Source organism: Eurosta solidaginis, chromosome 3 (genome assembly GCF_040869045.1).
Source record: "Eurosta solidaginis isolate ZX-2024a chromosome 3, ASM4086904v1, whole genome shotgun sequence".
In the NCBI taxonomy this organism is placed as follows: Eukaryota; Metazoa; Arthropoda; class Insecta; order Diptera; family Tephritidae; genus Eurosta; species Eurosta solidaginis.
The window spans coordinates 150,133,936-150,151,657 of record NC_090321.1 but is presented as its reverse complement, the minus strand read 5'-3'; the positions used below and the strand labels follow the sequence as shown (position 1 = coordinate 150,151,657).

Genomic DNA, 17,722 nt, shown 5'->3' with positions numbered 1-17,722 from the left:
TGCGCTTCACAAAAGTGGTAGTAGGTCGTGTGTAGAGAACTATCGAGGAATAGCAAAGTTGTCGGTCATCCCAAAGTTGTTTGAAGCTATCGTTACCAATCAGCTAACATTTTTCATTTCTACTTTGATTGCAGAACCGCAACACGGAGTCTGTAAAGGCAAATCTACCATTACTAATCTACTTGAATTCACAACTCATGTTTCTAAGGGATTTAGAGAAAATCTTCACATAGATGTTATTTATACTGATTTCAGTAAAGCATTTGACAAAGTATCCCACTCCTTACTTATCTACAAGCTGGATCGACTTGGCTTCCAACCTGGTCTCACCCAGTGTATCTCGTCGTATCTCTGCGTTCGAACGCAAAAAGTTATTTTTAAAAATACTTTTTCAAATGTCATCGATGTTCCCTCTGGCGTCCCACAAGGCAGCCACCTTGGTCCAATTCTGTTCTTGCTATTTATTAATGATATCTGTACCACTATAAATTATTCCAAAATCTTAATGTGCTGCTGCTAAAATGCTGATGATGTAAAACTTTTTAAGTCTATTGTGTCTATCGAAGAACGTCCCTTGCTTCAAGCGGATTTAAACTGCCTAGTTTCTTGGTGCAACGTTAATTCAATGCCGCTGAGCCCCAAAAAATGCAAATTCATGTGCCTATCGCGAAGATCTTTGCCAGCAGCCTCTTACGTAATTAATAATTTTTGTCTTCTATCAGTAAACTATTTTGAGGACTTGGGAGTCACGATAGATGCTAAACTTAGTTTCAAACTTCCTATTAATTCTACTTTCAATAAGGCTAGAGGTGTTCTTTCATTCGTGAAACGGTGGTCCAAAGAATTTAGTAACCCTTATGTAACTGAAGCTCTTTTCATCACTTTAGTTAGACCGATACTAGAATACGGATAGTCTTATCTTATCTTAACTCTCAACAAAAAAAAAATAAATCAAATAAATTAAAAATGTTCACTTATTTAACAATGTAGTATGTATATGTATAATTTCTAAACTGTTATGTATAGTACTCAGCTGATGATTTTTATTATGTAGCTGAGCAGTTTTAGAACTCGACGCTTAACAAACCTCCGCCTATCAACAACTCGGCAATAACAAATCCGTGCGTCATACGGATGCGCCCATCGTGCTGGACGGGCGGGGTTTGGAGGGTATTAATCCGTTGTGTATTATTATTATTAGTGTGAAAATATTGTACAAAAATATTGTAATAGTATTGTAAGAAAAATTCCTATAAAAGGGAAAGCATTTGTTAATAAAAATCAATCATTAATCGGATGTCTGCGCTGAACATTAGCGCCAACAAAATCTATTTTGTTTTAATTTAACTGGCTTACACTACAGTGCGCTTGCCTAAACGTTTTAAAACAACAGGTGCATGAAAGCGCGTGTGGGGCGATGACAGCTGATATACAGTATTTGAAAAACGGAAACACGTTAGTGCAACTATTGAAACGAATTTATTATCGTCTAAGTAAAAGTCAATGTGTGTGTGTGCTTTATTAGGGTGACATTGGGGTGCAAATGGGAAAAGGATTGCGAGTAAAATAGAGAAAATGAAAGAACAGGAATAGGGAGAAGAAACTGATAAAAAGAAGAGGAGAGACCTTTTTTTTTACTACGGCAAGCCAACTTTGCTGGTAGGACGTCTAAACGAATGGGAAGAGAGAGTGGTGAGCAAGAGGGATGGTGAGAGTGACGAAAAAGGGAGGATTTATACGGACATAAAACTATAAAATAAATATAAATAATATAATAAAAATAATACACAGAAAGAAACATTATATTGACAACAATTACTTTAAAACTCTCTGATATATGATGCTAGGTTGATAATTGAATCTGAATAACATAATATTTGATGAACTCTTTGTTGTGGGATTTGCCGGAAAAATGTACCTTTCTGATCTTTGAATTGCTCCCGCCATTGTGTCTCATCTAGAAGTAATAAACGAATAGTTATAGTAAGTTTGTGTGTAAATAGTGTTTGAGCTTCTAATAGATAAAGCCTTGTTGTGATGTCTGCTTCTCTTCGATATTTTCTTTTATTGGGTATGACCTTTCGAAATAATAAAATAGTTATATATTAGATTAATGTGCATATATGTATGTTTAATAAACTTTTATTTTGATCAAAAGCAGCAATGTAATATCGGAACGCTTGCAATTTATTTCGGATGTAGGAAAAATTTCTTCAAAGTCGAAGGGGTTTGAGTCGACTACGCATATTTCTAAATATTTTAAATATTCCGTAAAGTAGGATACTTAAAGTCTCACCACCGCCACTGTTTTTTTTTCTTTGCAAAAACTTGTGATTTGAAGTGGTACATCCGGACACTAAAAGTATACTCCGATGTGACAAAACTTTTTGTTCGCTTGTTATCTTCTAAAAATTCTTCTTTTGGTGGTTCTGCGGTGTGTTTTTCATACCTAACTCTATTATGAATTTGCTGGAGAATATGGGAAGGGTTTTTTACGTAGGTTTTTAATACCTGTAAATAGTTTTCACAAGGGTAAGCTGAGACATTTTGCAGAACACCGAACTGTTTTACACACTCATTCAGAAGCAATATGTAGGTTATGCGCATTGTAGCTCACACTGTTTTGCATGAACACAATAGCGAAAATTTCAACAAACAACTGCAACATCTCCTGATTCTCCTAGATTTATATTTCTCTCATAACATTTTGGTCTTGATAATAGCCGACATTAGCAAGAGAAACTCATAGTACAGTTCATACTTCATTGAATACTTTCCTTGAACACCAAAATCCCTGTATATAGCAGAAATTGCCGGTACTCCGTTGCCTTCGAATGAGCAATTTCTTCGAAACCTCGTGGACGTCGAGAAAATTCAACCGGAGTATATTAGCGAAGAGATAGCAAGTGCTTAAAAATTTTACATATATCGTCTTTTGGAACTTTATAAGTGACGTCTACTCTGTTATTTAACAAACGCAGAAGGAAGTTTCTCATCACCCCTTAATCCACCAGATGCATATGATCAAGAGCAACTTGGGTTATCATTTTTGTTCTAATTTTCTCTAATAGACGGTCTGGTCAGAACATTTTTCTATGATGTAACGGTAGACGCCTTTCATTAAAATCCTCAACAGAAACTAGTCGGCCCACACATGTACTGTATGTCAAAACATCATAAATTGTTTTTGCTTCCTGTGTGCACTTTGAACAGCCATGGCGTGATGAATGCCCAGCTATTCCACAAATAAAAGAAGCTGCCGGAGCATCACAAACTATAGCTCTTAACGAAATCTGTGCTATTTTATTAACTCAGCTGAGCAGAGCTCACAGAGTATATTAACTTTGTTCGCATAACGGTAATCCGTAACGGCATAAACTAATCGAGATAGATATATACTTCTATATATCAAAATGATCTGGGCGAAAAAAGAAATTAATTTAGCCATGTCCGTCCGTCCGTCCGTAAACACGATAAAGTTTGAGTAAATTTTGAGGTATCTTGATAAAATTTGGTATGTAGATTCCTGGGCACCTATCTCAGATCGCTATTTAAAACGAACGAAATCGGACCATAACAATGCCCACTTTTTCGATATCGAAAATTTCGAAAAACCGAAAAAGTGCGATAATTCATTACCAAAGACGACTAACGCGATGAAACTTGGGAGGTGGGTTGACATTATGACAAAGAATGGCAAATTAGTAAAATTTTGGACAATAGGCGTGGCACCGCCCACTTTCAAAAGAAGGTAATTTCAAAGTTTTTCAAGCTGTAATTTGGCAGTCGTTGAAGATATCATGATGAAATTTGGCAGGAACGTTACACTTATTACTATATGTGTGCTAAGGAAAAATTTGCAAAATCGGATTACGAACACGCCCACTTTAAAAAAATTTTTTTTTAAAGTCAAATTTTAACAAAAAATTGAATATCTTTACAGTATATAAGTAAATTATGTCAACATTCAACTCAAGTAATGATATGGTGCAACAAAATACAAAACTAAAAGAAAATTTCACAATGGGCGTGGCTCTGCCCTTTTTCATTTAATTCGTCTAGAATACTTTTAATGCCATAAATCGAACAAAAATTTACCAATCCTTTTGAAATTTGGTAGGGGCATAGAGTTATGACGTTAACTGTGTTCTGTGAAAAAGGGCGAAATCGGTTGAAGCGACGCCCAGTTTTTATACACAGTCGTCCGTCTGTCCTTCCGCTCTGCCGTTAACACGATAAATTGAGCAAAAATCGACATATCTTTACTAAACTTAGTTCACGTACTTATCTGAACTCACTTTATCTTGGTATAAAAAATGGCCGAAATCCGACTATGACGACGCCCACTTTTTCGATATCGAAAATTACGAAAAACGAAAAAAATGCCGTAATTCTATACCAAATATGAAAAAAGAGATGAAACATGGTTATTGGATTGGTTTATTGACGCAAAATATAACTTTAGAAAAAACTTTGTAAAATGGTACCTACTACATGACACCTACCATATTAAGTCGAAGAAAATGACAAAAGTTCTGCAGGGCGAAATCAAGCGCCCTTGGAATCTTGGCAGGAATACTGTTCCTGCTATTACATATATAAATAAATTAGCGGTACCCGACAGATGATGTTCTGGGTCGCCCTGGTCCACATTTTGGTCGATATCTCGAAAACGCCTTCACATATACAACTAAAGGCCACTCCCTTTTAAAACCCTCATTAATACTTTTAATTTGATACCCATATCGTACAAACACATTCTAGAGTCACCCCTGGTCCACCTTTATGGCGATATCCTGAAATGGTGTCCACCTATAGAACTATGACCTACTCCCTTTTAAAATACTCTTTAATACCTCCCATTTGAAACCCATGTCATACAAACACATTCCAGCGTTACCGTGGGTTAATTTTGCTAAATGGTGATTTTCCCTTATTTTGTCTCCAAAGCTCTCAGCTGAGTATATAATGTTCGGTTACACCCGAACTTAGCCTTCCTTACTTGTTGTTGATAATAATACCTGTTTGAGAAATACGATCAAACTCTTCGATAAAGTGGCTCAGATATTCCCCGACATCGTATAATTTTTGCTTTCCCACATAAACACCAATAGGTAGTACCAAAACTATTTTAAAATAAACTATATAAATAAAAATTGGCCATAGCTGAACTCTGGAACTTTTATAGAGGGGAATCCTATCCACATTGATGTCGAAAGCTACTACGTCATATAGAGAATTGTATTTTAAAACGCTCAGTAATTGATTTTCTAAACCGAAATGGCAATAGAATCCAGGGTACAAATTTTTGATACAGATTTTTCCTATATTTGGCTGTAAGGTCCTAATGTCCCTTGGCACAGAAAGATTTTCCTCTGCCAAGAGATCATTACAGCACTCTCTGCTTGGCCTGTGCTTTAAAGCCAAGTCCCTAACACGATATTTTCATTCGACATCTTGGTACGATCTAAAACTTTTACTGTATTCCAGTAAGAACCTTCATTTAAAGATAGCTGGTTGCTTGCTTCAGCTACCGGCTGAACAATCGATGCTTCAAACGAACGCTCACTTGTTGAAGTTTCCACCGGTAATTGCAGCGAGGCCAGTTTTGATAAAAACTCTTTCTATCTTTTTTGTGCTAAACTTTTTAGGTTGCGGCTCCTTCCTCCCAAAAACTTTTCCATTTTTTATACTCAGTTGAGCAGAGCTCACAGAGTATATTAAGTTTGATTGGATAACGGTTGGTTGTACATATATAAAGGAATCGAGATAGATATAGACTTCCATATATCAAAATAATCAGGATCGAAAAAAAATTTGATTGAGCCATGTCCGTCCGTCCGTCCGTCCGTCCGTCCGTTAACACGATAACTTGAGTAAATTTTGAGGTATCTTGATGAAATTTGGTATGTAGGTTCCTGAGCACTCATCTCAGATCGCTATTTAAAATGAACGATATCGGACTATAACCACGCCCACTTTTTCGATATCGAAAATTTCGAAAAACCGAAAAAGTGCGATAACTCATTACAAAAGACAGATAAAGCGACGAAACTTGGTAGATGGGTTGACGTTATGACGCAGAATAGAAAATTATTAAGATTTTGGACAATGGGCGTGGCCCCGCCCACTTTTACAAGAAGGTAATTTAAAAGTTTTGCAAGCTGTAATTTGGCAGTCGTTGAAGATATCATGATGAAATTTGGCAGGAACGTTACTACTATTACTCTATATGTGCTAAATAAAAATCAGCAAAATTGGATTAAGAACACGCCCCCTTTTTAAAAAAAATTTTTTTAAATTAAAATTTTAACAAAAAATTTAATATCTTTACTGTATATAAGTAAATTAAGTCAAAATTCAACTCCAGTAATGATATGATGCAACAAAATACAAAAATAAAAGAAAATTTCAAAATGGGCGTGGCTCCGCCCATTTTCATTTAGTATGTCTAGAATACTTTTATTGCCATAAGTCGAACAAAAATTTACCAATCCTTCTCAAATTTGGTAGGAGCATAGATTCTATGACGGTAACTGTTCTCTGTGAAAATGGGCGAAATTGGTGGAAGCCACGCCCAGTTTTTATACACAGTCCACCGTCTGTCCTTCCGCTCGGCCATTAACACAATAACTTGAGCAAAATCCGATATATCTTTACTAAACTTAGCCCACGTACTTACCTGAGCTCACTTTTTCTTGGTATAAAAAATGGGCGAAATCTGACCATAACCACGCCCACTTTATCGATATCGAAAATTACGAAAAATGAAAAAAATGCCATAATTCTATACCAAATACGAAAAAAGGGATGAAACATGGTGACTGGATTGGTTTGTTGACGCAAAATATAACTTTGGAAAAATCTTTGTAAAATGGGTGTGACACCTACCATATTAAGTAGAAGAAAATGAAAAAGTTCTACAAGGCGAAATCAACAGCCCTTGGAATCTTGGCAGGAATACTGTTAGTGGTATTGCATATATAAATAAATTAGCAGTACCCGACAGATGATTTTCTGGATCACCTGGTCCACATTTTGGTGGATATCACGAGAACGCCTTCACATATACATCTAAGGGCCACTCGCTTTTAAAACCCTCATTAATACCTTTAATTTGATATCCATATCGTACAAAAACATACCAGAGTCACCCCTGTCCCACCCTAATGGAGATATCTCGAAAAGGCGTCCACCTATAGAACTAATGCCCCCTCTCTCTTAAAATGCTAGTAACACCTTTCGTTTGATACCCATATCGTACAAACATTCTAGAGTAACCCCTGGCCCACCCTAATGGCGATATCTCGAAAAGGCGTCCACCTATAGACCTAGTGTCCACTCCCTCTTAAAATGCTCAGTAACACCTTTCGTTTGATACCCATATCGTACAAACATTCTAGAGTCACCCCTGGCCCACCCTAATGGCAATATCTCGAAAAGGCGTCCACCTATAGACCTAATGCCCACTCCCTCTTAAAATGCTCAGTAACAGCTTTCGTTTGATACCCATATCGTACAAACATTCTAGAGTCACACCTGGCCCACCCTAATGGCGATATTTCGAAAAGGCGTCCACCTATAGAACTAAGGATTACTCCCTTTTAAAATACTCATTACCACCTTTCATTTGATACCCATATCGTACAAACACATTCTAGAGTTACCCTGGCCCACCCTAATGGCGATATCTCGAAAAGGCGTCCACCTATAGACCTAATGTCCACTCCCTCTTAAAATGCTCAGTAACACCTTTCGTTTGATACCCATATCGTACAAACATTCTAGAGTCACCCCTGGCCCACCCTAATGGCGATATCTCGAAAAGGCGTCCACCTATAGACCTAATGTACACTCCCTCTTAAAATGCTCAGTAACACCTTTCGTTTGATACCCATATCGTACAAACATTCTAGAGTCACCCCTGTCCCACCCTAATGGCGATATCTCGAAAAGGCGTCCACCTATAGACCTAATGCCCACTCCCTCTTAAAATGCTCAGTAACACCTTTCGTTTGATACCCATATCGTACAAACATTCTAGAGTCACACCTGGCCCACCCTAATGGCGATATCTCGAAAAGGCGTCCACCTATAGAACTAAGGATTACTCCCTTTTAAAATACTCATTACCACCTTTCATTTGATACCCATATCGTACAAACACATTCTAGAGTCACCCTGGCCCACCCTAATGGCGATATCTCGAAAAGGCGTCCACCTATAGACCTAATGCCCACTCCCTCTTAAAATGCTCAGTAACAACTTTCGTTTGATACCCATACCGTACAAACATTCTAGAGTCACCCTTGGTCCAGCTTTATGGCGACATCTCGAAAAGGCGTCCACCTATAGAACTAAGGATTACTCCCTTTTAAAATACTCATTACCACCTTTCATTTGATACCCATATCGTACAAACACATTCTAGAGTCACCCTGGCCCACCCTAATGGCGATATCTCGAAAAGGCGTCCACCTATAGACCTAATGCCCACTCCCTCTTAAAATGCTCAGTAACACCTTTCGTTTGATACCCATATCGTACAAACATTCTAGAGTCACCCTTGGTCCACCTTTATGGCGATATCTCGAAAAGGCGTCCACCTATAGAACTAAGGATTACTCCCTTTTAAAATACTCCTTACCACCTTTCATTTGATACCCATATCGTACAAACACATTCTAGAGTCACCCTGGCCCACCCTAATGGCGATATCTCGAAAAGGCGTCCACCTATAGACCTAATGTACACTCCCTCTTAAAATGCTCAGTAACACCTTTCGTTTGATACCCATATCGTACAAACATTCTAGAGTCACCCCTGTCCCACCCTAATGGCGATATCTCGAAAAGGCGTCCACCTATAGACCTAATGCCCACTCCCTCTTAAAATGCTCAGTAACACCTTTCATTTGATTCCCATATCGTACAAACACATTCTAGAGACACCCCTGGTCCACCTTTATGGCGATATCTCGAAACGGCGTCCACCTATGGAACTAAGGATCACTCCTTTTCAAAATACTCATTAACAGCTTTCATTTGATACCCATATCGTACAAACACATTATAGAATCACCCCTGGTCCACCTTAATGGGGACATCTCGAAAAGGCGTCCACCGATATACCTAAGGCCCACTCCCTCTTAAAATGCTCAGTAACACCTTTCATTTGATACCCATATCGTACAAACAAATTCTAGAGTCAGCCCTGGTCTACCTTTATGGCGATATCCCTAAATGGCGTTCATCCATAGAACTATGGCCTATTCTCTCTTAAAATACTCTTTAATACCTTTCATTTGATACACATGTTATACAACCACATTCCAGGGTTACCCCAGATTGATTTTCCTTATTTTGTCTCCATAGCTCTCAACTGAGTATGTTATGTTCGGTTACACCCGAACTTAGCCTTCCTTACTTGTTTTTTTTTTTTTTTTAATTTTTGATATTTTAGCTTTTGAATTACAAATCTTTACTCTACCAATTCACTTTTCACATTCAATTTAATGTTCACTTTTACTTTTTACAAATAGGCACGCCAAAATCAGCAGTTTTAAACTCATGCGGAAGATATACAGCATTTTCTTCTACGCTTACTACAGCTGATTCGACCAACCTTATGGGAATCAATGTAATTGGTTATTGGTGCCATATCGTAACGCTAAGGTCGTAACCGTATCGTAGCCAACCAATTGGTTTTTGGTTTCTTGCCATATCCATAACCTAAAAATATTTGAGTTGGTGAATTTAAAAACTTTTTGTAGACTTTATTCATTGTTTTGGATATGTTATGGCTAAGAGACTTATTTTTTGTGGAATATGTTTGTAATTTTTTGCGTTTTCTTAATTTTTATGAAATTTTCACGATTTTTAGGTTAAGGCACCATTAATCGATCACAATGTACCGTATAGGGTTACGTTAGGGATACGACTACAGCGATACGGCAAACGGCACCAATGACTCCGCTTTTACTTACCTTGGCGTCGCATACAGCTGTGCATACAAAAACACCTATTTAATTACACAATGTACTGAATTGTGAGATCTTTTCTTTTCATGTACGCTGGCGTCGGAGTTCGGCTGTGAGATCGGAAATAGGTATGTTCCTGTGGCTCACATTCTTAACACGCGACCGCTTAAAACGGCCCAAAAATGTCGGTTGAGGTATCGAAAAACTCGTTTCGGTGTAAGTTTCAATAATTCAGTGGCGGAAGATTAATATTATAAACCATTTTAAAGTAATTGACAGAAAACACTTTTCAAAATTTAAAGAGAATTTTTCAAGAAAATTATGGCAACTACGTGCATAGATAAGCTCGGATCTTTTTTGATTTTTGGATAGATTCTGTATTGGTTTCAGGATCATTTTGAGGCTGATTCAAGACTTTTTGGGATAATTTCAGCACTTTTACCTGATTATTTCACGACTATTTTCGGAATCACGACTATCTTTGGGATGATTTCAGCACAATAACCTAATCATTTTGCTATTATTTTCGGAATCATTACGGATTATTTGGTTGACTTACGCGTCTTACATTTTAGTTTTAATTTAAAAGCAATATAATAGTTTGCATATATTGCTTTCTTGAACTTTTATATTTTCTTGGGTTCCGATCAGTGATCTGCATGATTACAATCAAACGCCAAAATGAGCCACTTCCAAAAAAACGATTGGTGAACCACCACTGTACACCAAAAATGCGAGTGGTATTCAAGGCATGATCACTGTGGCGTGGTGTTGGTGACTGTTGATGTCAAAGCATGTACTGCCTGTGGTGAATTTCCTTGAATGCAGCGAATACTTTACTAGTATTCGCGATTGGTTTTATATGCACCTATGCCTTTGACGATTACTTGATGCCTTATTCATGAAGTTACACACTTTATGTCAAAGAATTGGTTGAACCACTTTTAAACGTTATATAGACTCCTAGTATGATTGTTAACTATATATTTATGCTTGAAATATACAAGTATACATATTGACCTAACCTAATAGAAGGGTCGTAATTTAAAAGTTTTGTTAATAAGGCCGTATCTGAGCGAAGTCGTTAATAAAGTCGTATCTCAGGTTTTAAAGGGGTCGCAACTGAAAAAATTATTTTTTTTTTGTCAAAAAAGCTTCGAATTTAACTTTTTTTTCCTATTCACAATTTGCAAAAGACATAAATTGGTAAACAAGAATATTGATTTTGTGTCTTCTATAGTATAGGCTAGCATTTTAGCACTTAACGAATCTTCAAAAAAAATTGAACCAAATTAAGTTCATATCTCGATTTTATTAACAACTTCGTTGAGATACGGCCGTAATAACAGAATGTCTAAGATACGTCCGTTTTAAGAAATCTTTTAAGTTACGACCTTTCTATTAGGGTAGGTCGATATGTATAATGCAAATTAAGTTTATAAAATTGTATCAAAAAAACAGGTTCGGTTGAAAAGAAATTGATCAACGTTAGAAAATGGTTTAGCTATTGATATTATATTTCTATCTCGAGCTTTAACTGATGAGGTAATTAAAATTGGTATTTTTTACATACGCTGTCTCCACTTGAGGCCAATTAAATATCTTAATTTAAACAACTTCTAAAAAATCATGAACAGAAATCAGTGCTAATTAAGTCCACTTAAAAGCTGAACGGATGATTGGTATTTAAGTAAGTTTGATGCTAAAGCTACGGCTAGGAAATATTAAAGGTTTTACTAACTGATTCACAGGGGCAAAATTAAATTAAAATTAAATTAGTTATTTCTATTTAATTTTTTTTCATAATTTATATTTATGTTTTATGTTTTTGTCTTATCTTTTTTGGAATCACCTCAAATGATTCGTCCAACACCAAAAAAGATTCGCAGCTTTTTAGAAGGCAGCAATGTTATTCGAGGTATATGGCGAGGTTAACAAAGATTTTTGAAAAAAAAAGATGTTGCAACGGCGAAAAATAGTGTAAAGCAACCTTCATAAAACTCTAGTAGGTCACATTCACCACCCACCATAGCAGAATTTGTTAAACTACCACTGTCTGTATTTATTATTTAACAATTATTTGTACATTTTTTATTCAGCTAATCTGTTCAGAATTTTAATTTTTACTCTCTAAAACTCCAATCAGTGTATTTGGTGTGCTTAAATTATGTTAAAAATTGTGTTTAAGTTTGTAGTGTGGTGGAAGTGACCTACTACAATTTTGTGGAGTTCCGCTGCTTTCCACTGAAGTTCGCGCAATGCAACATCTTTATTTTTCAAAAATCTTTGATGTTAACGTGGTGGAAGCAACCTGCATAATACAACGACAAAATGTTGCATATTTTTGAGGGTTTTTCACGCACACAGTTCGTTCATATACTGAACATGCTTCGAAATACATATGTTATTACTAAAATAAAAAAACCATTTCTTTCTATCAAACTTATCTCTTGACTGAAAAAACCTTAATATATTTTGAATAATTTTTTTCTAAACCTATAATAGTTTCACGTACAATTTAAATTTAATTTCAATTTCAATTTAATGCATATAAGACATAGTCTTTTACAGCGTCATGTTTGATTTGACAAAAGTAAAAAATCTTAAAATTAAGTTGAATGAGTTTTTCTTGATACAAAAAATCCTATATACCCGATTAGTAATTAATTATATATTTAGATATTATTATTTTTAAAATTGCTTAAAGAATTTAAGAATAATAATTTAATAATAAATAGCTCCTGATGGGCGCACTCAGTTGACGGTGGTAAAGAGTAAAAACAACAAACAGTAGAAAACGAGCTTGACTTGACTTGAATTTGCAAAGTGCATTGATGGCCTGATGTGCTAAACGTCAAGCCTTCATTGTGGGGATCGCTGATGATAAACCGTCATGGGTTTTGAAATAGTCGGCTATACGGTCTATGAACTTTGTTTTTTTCTAAAATACTCTTTTTCTATGTATATATATTTAATATAATATAACTTGTAAAATATACATTTTACAAAAATAAGAAACTTGGCCTTGAAGACAACAAATTAATATAATAATTAATAATAATAAATTATTTAAGCTTTTTGGTATAAAGCGATTGCTTTTGTCAGTCATAATATTTCCCGCGAGTGAAAAACCTCTCAGATGGTGGACTGCTTACAGGAATGCACAAAGCATTCTTGCAAATTTTGATAAGCTAGGATGTTATGATGAATGATGAACCCACTATTTCAATGCCTCAAAATTTTTTCAGGATTTACTTTACACGAGCAGTACCTTTGCAATTCATCATCCAGATGCTCTCTATCTGAACAGGTCTCATACTAATCACACTTGAGAAAAATAAACTGAAATATAGATCTTGATTTGTGGAGCTCATTGAGGTATTATCGACTGTCAAAGCATTGGTCGAGTTAACCATATTTCTTTCCAACACTTTTGAATTGCAACAATTTTTGATTTCAGCATTGTCTTAAATTAGATTATTAGTGGGAGGATACAAAAAACAACTTTGTGGTATATGCTAAGATTTCGAATCCACTGCTTCTCTATTTGATGCAAAATCTTATCTTTCAATGTTTGTATGACTAATATGTCTTCATGACTAGGAGAACGAATCTGCCTTATGCTGGAAATCGAAAGGTGTACATAGTTTATTGACACATAGTTTCTTCCCTGTAGCTTTCTGTTGTTTCTATCAAACTTTTCAAAAAGTTTTACTAATGCATTTTAAGTCGCGTAATCTATCGAACTTATTCTATCTTAACCCAATTAGCTAAATCTGATTTGAATAAATTAAAATGGGAACTCCAACGCGTAGTGCAATTTTTTTTAATGAAGTATCTAGCATGTGCTGTAAGTTTGATTTTTTGAAATAACGGGCCAGTTTTTCACAAGAGTCAAAAATTGGGTCTAGTTCCTCAGTTTCTTCAAATGCATAGCGTTGAACACTGTTCAGCAAATGATTAGCACAGTTAAATCTATTGAAGCCTTCTAGAGTCTTAATTATATTGGAACCCCTATCTGTTACAAATGTAACATTTTCAAGGTTCCTTATATTAAATTCCTGTAAAAGTGATGGGAGCTTGGATTAAATATTTTCTGCTGTATATCTCTCGAATTCAAGAGATTTTGTACCTAGGACTAACTCTGCTGGCTTGACACGTTTTTGCAAATGACGAGTAGCACATAAAAAATGTCTTCTTACAAAATTATCGCTCCAAAGATCGCATGTAATTGACACCCCCTCTTCTATGAAAGATTTTGTACTTTTGTACGTGAAACTATTATGCTAACTTTTATTAAGTAAGTTAAAATAAAATTTAACAAGTTGAATAAAGATGTCAAAGGCAGTTTATTATCTGAGTCAGCTCATTGAAGTAAGAAGTAATTTTGGAAATTCCGTAAAGAATTCCTTTAAGCTTAGTAATCCTTGTCCGTTAACCGCATTTTACGGATCCATGTTATAGGTATATTCATAAGTAATAATAGACATATGTTGTATGTTGGCACTAATTACTTTCGCAAGTAGGTAGGTATTAGGTGTGGGACTATTCGAATAAAAATTATTCGAATAATAAACTCTTATTCGCCAGGTATTCGCAATTCGAATAATATTTATTCGAAGTTTTTATTCATTTATTCGCTTCCATTTATTCCAGGGATGCACCTTAACGTTAAGCTAATCGTTTATCAAAAAATTTCCACCGTTTCCGTTGAAACACTTCGAAATATTATCGATAAAGAAATTATCAAGATAAATTGTATCTCGTTTTTAACCGAAACGAAAAGCTTTCGTTAACGTTAAAAACGTTAACGAAAACGTGATACTTTATGTTTGAATTATGCTGGCAATGCTATAGCCATGGTGAAGCCGTAAGGTGGCAACAACGAGCGCACATACCCACACAAACTCTATGTAATTTGTTTGTGTAATTCTTTGGTGGTAATGTCAAAAATACTCTGAGAAATGTTCGTACTGTCAAAATTCATGAGAAAAGTTGCAATCAGCTTGGATAATGCTTTCACCTTTATTGACTCCGCCATCAATCAGCTTTGCCAGCATAGTTTGAAATTAATAATCAACATAAACGATTTGATTTCGTTTTGATATGGCAGAAAACGAAACGAAATCATTTCGTTAATTTGACGATCTTAACGTTAATAAACGAAACGAAATGACTTCGTTTCGTTTATTAACGTTGATTATCGTAACGAAATGATATCGTTTCGTTGGTTAAGCATGCCTGATTTATTCCAATTCTTTTCTTCGAATAGTTCGGTACGCACTAGTACGTCCGAACTATTCGAGTAGTAAAATAAAAATTCCTGTTTATTTTACGCTCATCGCTTGTACATATGAGCATGTAAATGTATGTATACGTACATATATTTATGTGTGTATAGATGCATATGTGCGTATATTTTTGTTTGTTTGGGGTTGCTTTGTTAATATTTATTTATTTAGTTAGATATATTTACGTAACCAAAGTTGTGATTGAGTCTTAAGCTAGAAATATCGGGGTCGTTAACCACTGTACTGATCATACATAGAACTGTGTTTATTAGTAAACAAGTGTGTAAATGTTCATACATAAGGGTACATTTATTTTAATAAGATTAATATGGTAGGGATGTTTCCCATATACATACATATGTATGTAAGTTGTATGGAAACACTTTGTTTTGATATCTTTTGGTTTGTATAAACATCTAATTGGTCATGCCAATTTTACATGTCATTGTCAACATTTTTTGCGAAGTCTGATGTTTCAGAAGTAATTTCAGGTCAATGTTAACTTAATTGAAAACTTTGGAAAATAATTTCCTAAAATAAATATTAGGGTTATTCCGGTCAATTTTAATAAAACGGAACAACACTGCGTTATCACAACACATAACATCAACTAGACAAACAGCTGATCTCGCGAATACCACAATAATAGACAAAAACAAAAGAGGAAAAGTCCGATACACGTTAGAGAGCCTCCGAATAATGCAAAAAAGGGAAATCACGATAAACAAGAAGGAGGATACAGAAGCGATTGCAGCAAGCTATCTTTTATGTTTATAATATTTTTATGTTTAGTATGACTATGATACCCATTGTAAGTGGTACCAAAAAATTTTTAGAGTTAAGAAAAAAATATCATGTGAGTGATGTTAATTTTTGTTTACGTGTATATATGTATGTGCGTCCTTTTTGTACCTTAATTAGTATTAGCTTAGCTAAAATTGTTGTTTTGTGACACTTTATTGTTGTTGATGTAAATAATTTCAAAAATTGTGACCAAAAAACTAATGTAATTATTTCGTATGTTTTATTGTTGAAAATAAATAGACTTCGCCCCTGAATAAGCTAGGACGGCTAGCGAAACGTAGGGCCGCAACAGTGGAATAATTACCATCTTTTTATTTCTTACTGGAACCCACAATAGGTCAAATTTCCTAAAATAAAGTTTGAAGCAATACATTTTAAACGTAACAAAATTCTAGTGGAACTAGTGACTAGTTTCAAAAACGACTGCCTGTCTGTTTTTGCCGCACCTTAAAATTTTGATTGTCCTTGAACGCGTTAAATACTCAAATGTGCATATAAGAATATTCTAACATATGTATGTACATGTTGTATTCTTGCAGATTCCTTTCAAATCAGATTCAAGTGCATGCGGGAAGAATCTCTATATATACATAGGTATGTAAATTCAAGAAACTGCGCAAGGGGTGATATGAAATAAAAATCCCATCTACTTTTATTATTAGTGTGGGTATTATGTTTATTTTTTATTTCATTTTGTTGATGCTTGGACTAGCTGACCATTTTTGCTTGCGGCGCGAAATTCTTTTCTTTTAAATCTTTTTGTTTTTCCCACAATTTTATGTATACCTACTTACATATACTCGTGTATTCTACCTGCTACTGACTGACCTAACTACTGCTACTGACTGACCATAGTCCTACTAGCATACATACATGGGTCATTATTTTACAAATCGTACGGATTTGTAGAAAAAAAATTTCACTTTTTTAAAAGACACCAAATTTATTTGTTGGAATCTTTTCACATTTAAGTCAACACATATATCAGGATTTCCTCGAAAAAATTTTTTTTAAAGATCTGCATGTGCTCAGATTCGATGGGTAAGCAAACTTGCCCACATTCAAAATGCTATATCTTTGGTTCCACTCGTCGTTCTTATTCATTTTGTTTTATTTTGAAGGTAATAATATTTACTTTATAACTGCATTAAAAAAATATTTAATTTTATAAAATCAAAATAATGAATAAAAAACGAATTTTTTAAATAATTATTACATACTGTTTTCCGCCACGAATATTTTCGAATATGCGATACACTTTCATCTAAAAAACCCTTTTTATTTTAAGTTGGACAATTTTGTGGTTCAAAAGATATTAACTCATTTCTGACCTGACTTCGAGCAACTTCCTTACATTTACTTGCAGTAGGTACGTGCTGCAATTGTATACAGCCAACGCCAGCCTGTGTATTAGGGCGGGTCGATTTAAAAATCGCTCATTGCTCTGTGAAAATCGTATTCTAGGGATCAAAATAAGAAACTTTGCCGAAGAAACCATACCTCTAAAACGAATTCTGATGTCCCCCCTTTGGGTCGAACTTTTGGGTAGGGGCAATTTCAATTCTACCTGCTGTGTCTTGTGGTGGCTTGAAAAAAACAACGCAAGCAATTTTACGATCTGCAATTGTGTCACAGTGATACCTTCATT

The 17,722-nt window shown here is 35.1% G+C and overlaps 1 protein-coding gene across 7 annotated transcripts in view; it reads left to right on the top strand.

Annotated features, from left to right (window-relative positions):
- Positions 1 to 17,722, top strand: part of LOC137244361 (homeobox protein 2-like) — a 664,619-nt gene that overhangs the window by 528,788 nt on the left and 118,109 nt on the right. For 2 of the 7 annotated variants that reach the window (XR_010950927.1, XR_010950926.1), the window contains exon 5: positions 16,614 to 16,668. The exons of the other annotated variants lie outside the window; for them this stretch is intronic. The gene's annotated coding sequence lies outside the window, so the exon portion shown is untranslated. The remainder of the gene's footprint in view (positions 1 to 16,613; positions 16,669 to 17,722) is intronic. 7 annotated transcript variants of the gene reach the window in all.